Genomic DNA, 3,144 nt, shown 5'->3' on the forward strand with positions numbered 1-3,144 from the left:
TGTGTGTACGTTATCACATGGGCTTGTGATGTGGATTTAAATAACCCCGATGGCGAAGGGTTGGTATTGAGTTGCGGTTGAGTAACCCCGATGATGTGGATTTATATAATCCCGGAACTGTGGGTTTTGATTTGGGAGGTGAATCACGTGTGGTGCGGATTCACGATGATGCGTCTAAATTCGGTCATCTTATTGAGGTAGTGGTCACGTGTGGTGCGGATTCACTAAGTCTCGTGTAGTTTCGGCCAACCTCGATGTTGTGATGGTATTGAAGATAGTAGTCGCTTGTGGTGCGGATTTACTAAGGCTCGTGTAGTTTCGGCCAATCTTCATTTGGTATTGGGTTAAGGGGTTAACTTTGGGCGGTTTACGCATTGTTATATATATATATATATATATATATATATATATATATATATATATATATATATATATATATATATATATTGTCGTATTGTTGTGATGTAGCTAACCCTCCGGGTGTAGCTTGATGGAGTTGTACATATCGTGGTTGGTGTACTTACATTGTTTACATTGTTGATTTATTAGCTTGTTGTATTGCAATCGTACGGTATGCTTAGATTAGCTTGCCTTTATGCTCGGACTCCGGTATGTGTTATTTGATTATTATTGTGTGGCGTGTCTATTTTATGCATATGTATGTATGTAGTATATTCTCACTCACTAAGCATTAGCTTACCCTCTCTTTGTTTACATTTTTATAGGTTCGCAAGGTGGCGGCTTGGGTAAGCATGGGGACTAGTGCTTTGCGGGTTGCTTTAGAAGATTGAGCTTTAGACTTTTGATTAGGATTGGGTAGCGTTCCCAATCACCATGCTCGGTTTTGTTGAAAAGTAAAATAGTCGGGTCAAGGTTTACCTTTTGGTTATGTCAAACGGGTCTTGGGTTGTATGCCCGTTTTGTATTTCAACTTATGTAATGTAGGTTTTAAAGTCGATTAAACTTACTATTGTAATGAAGATGTTTTTGGAAACATAATTGGGACCTAAATGTTGTAAATATTATTACGATAAAAAAATATATGGCCTGGTTTAACGACGGGTTGGGTCGTTTCAAAATGTCGCAGAATACTTACTTAGGATGGTTTAATTTTTATCAGAAGGTAAGTAAGCATTCAATAACACAATAATTCCTAGGCTCTACAAAGCAAGGAATCTGCTCGTACAAAAACGGGAAAGATCAGTTTGTATAAATTCTTGCTTAAATGATCAATAGATTAGGAAAGGCGGCAAAAAAGCAACAGTTGGACACGTATATGAATGTTACAATCATCACATCACTGAATGACTTACCTCAATACTATTCCAAAGAGCATCCAACAAAACCCTTATGCCTTGAAACACAAATATATGATCTCACTGAAGCCATCTATTTTTCTCAACTGCATTGTTTCTCATCACCTGATTCAATTGAAGTTAAAAAAAAGAAACTTATTATAAATAATATGAATGATGATCGTATGACCCATATCAGCTATAAAGATACAGAATTGGGCCATTTTATCTTTGTGATGGTAATTTATAATAAACACTCAACACCTGTATACATTTTGACCCATATAAGTTTTTATCTTCACTGAAGTGCCATTTTTTACCAAACACCCAACAACGGTATACATTCTTACCCATATCAGCTATAGAGATGCAGAATTGACCCATTTCATATTTGTAATGGTTAATTTCTAATGACATCTAGGATTTTTTGAGAGTGAGTGATGTAATATTGGTTTTGTTATAATAGATAAAAGAGAATAACCACTAAAAACATATGCTACTCTAAAAGTCCAAACCTCGTCAGTGTAATTCCGATTTCTTGATCCTAAATAAACACAAAATCAGAACAATAGTCACTAAAGAAATGGTTATCCGAAACCCATCTTAAGCCAAAAAAAATGGTCAAAATAATGAAGATGATACTAATTATCCTCACCTCAAGCTACTTTCGTGGCAGCATCAGGCATATAAAAAGCTGAATTGGAAAGTACACATACGTCAAACAATAAAGTTCGGGCTACATCTTTATTAATAGACTTTCGTCTGTCTCTGGCAAAACATTTCTGAGCATTCTTCAAGTAGGAAAAACAAAATTATCATGTGATTACCAAGTCTATTTCATACGATTAATTGTTTCACATCATGAATTAATTTATTAGAAACATACGATTAAAACAAATATGAATCGATTAATCATAAACCCTTGAACGATTTTATAAACCCTTGAAGGATTAATCATATCAAGTAATTTGATAAAAACATATATAAAACGATTAATCATAAACCCTTGAACAATTAATCATAATTTGATTAATCTTAAACCCTTGAACGATTAATCCTTAACATACGATTAAAACAAATATGAATCGTTTAAGCAATAATCATTAAACATAATTTGAAGAAGATGATTTGTTACCTATGCAAAACCCTCGAACAGTGATCTGATCAAAGAATTATTTAGGATTAGGGATATGAATGTAAAATTACTTGATGAGTGGGACTTGATTCCGGTTGTTACTGATTTGGCGATTGGGGATTTTCGTAGGGTTTCAATTTTAGTTTGCAACCGAGAAATCCTGCTTAAAAGTGAACCCCTAATTTTTGAAAGATCACCCGTGTGTTTTTTGAATTTCAGGGCAAATTGGTCAACTAATTGCTAATTTTTTCTTAATGAGTTCATTAAGTTGATTAGGCTAATCTAATGGTGGTTATTTAATCTCTAATCTCAAATGAACGGCTAAGATCGACTTTTAAAATTTCTAATGACTCCATTATGTGTTTCTTATTATGATATACATATATATATATATATATATATATATATATATATATATATATATATATATATATATATATATATATATATATATATATATATAGAGTAAAGGGATCAAATGAGAACATTTTTGTGTGAAAAACCTGAGAACTCCAAAATACCCTAAAATACACTAAAATTCGAGAAAAAAAGTGGCAGACGAGCAAAAAAGGGGAAGGACGAACAAAAAAAAGGCGGCCGAACAAAAAAGGGGATAGTCGAACAAAAATTGTGATAGTCGAACAAAATGTGTTCTACATTTTTGTAATTCGAACAAAAAATTATTTTTTTGTTCGTCCGTGTTTTTATTTTTGC

At 33.0% G+C, this 3,144-nt stretch overlaps 1 long non-coding RNA gene across 2 annotated transcripts; it reads right to left on the reverse strand.

Moving 5' to 3' along the window:
• Nucleotides 1-1,216: 1,216 nt before the first annotated feature.
• On the reverse strand, nt 1,217-2,601 carry LOC139855622 (uncharacterized). Of its 2 annotated transcripts, XR_011761498.1 has the most exons (4): nt 2,431-2,601; nt 1,951-2,086; nt 1,811-1,839; nt 1,217-1,421 (listed from the first exon to the last, which is right to left on the reverse strand). It is a non-coding gene; the product is annotated as an uncharacterized lncRNA (long non-coding RNA). The 2 variants fall into 2 exon arrangements; XR_011761497.1 differs by lacking the exon at nt 1,811-1,839.
• Nucleotides 2,602-3,144: the final 543 nt, after the last annotated feature.

The sequence above is a fragment of the Rutidosis leptorrhynchoides genome, chromosome 6 (assembly GCF_046630445.1).
Source record: "Rutidosis leptorrhynchoides isolate AG116_Rl617_1_P2 chromosome 6, CSIRO_AGI_Rlap_v1, whole genome shotgun sequence".
In the NCBI taxonomy this organism is placed as follows: domain Eukaryota; kingdom Viridiplantae; phylum Streptophyta; class Magnoliopsida; order Asterales; family Asteraceae; genus Rutidosis; species Rutidosis leptorrhynchoides.